This window comes from Plasmopara halstedii (genome assembly GCF_900000015.1).
Source record: "Plasmopara halstedii genome assembly, contig: Scaffold_322, whole genome shotgun sequence".
Classification (NCBI taxonomy): Eukaryota; Oomycota; class Peronosporomycetes; order Peronosporales; family Peronosporaceae; genus Plasmopara; species Plasmopara halstedii.
The window spans coordinates 1138991-1139408 of record NW_020187243.1 but is presented as its reverse complement, the minus strand read 5'-3'; positions in this window follow the sequence as shown (position 1 = coordinate 1139408).

Sequence of the window (418 nt, the reverse complement as noted above, 5' to 3'; positions counted from 1 at the left end):
AGAATTGGAAGCCATTGCTCAACGAACAAAAACGCAGGTACAGCAAAGATTGGCTGTGGTGCACTTGATACAATACACCATAGCACAGCATAGAAAACACTGAGTCCACGTGGTACAAGGGATAAACTTATTGCAATGCCTTCAGGAATATTGTGAATTGCCATTGTCATAGTAACAATATGACCACGACGAATGCCACCTTCTCCACCAAATGATACACCAACACCGATGCCTTCCGACACAGAATGTAGCGTCATCACCGCCATAATTAGCAAAGCCTTCCGTGCATCCAAGCCTTTGAGTCCGCAGACTGACACATTCTCATAGTCTTCTAAAAACACTTTTGTAAACTTGATAAATAGGACACCAAGAAACGAGCCTAAGAGAAGACGATAGCTCACTGACACCCCGTAATCCG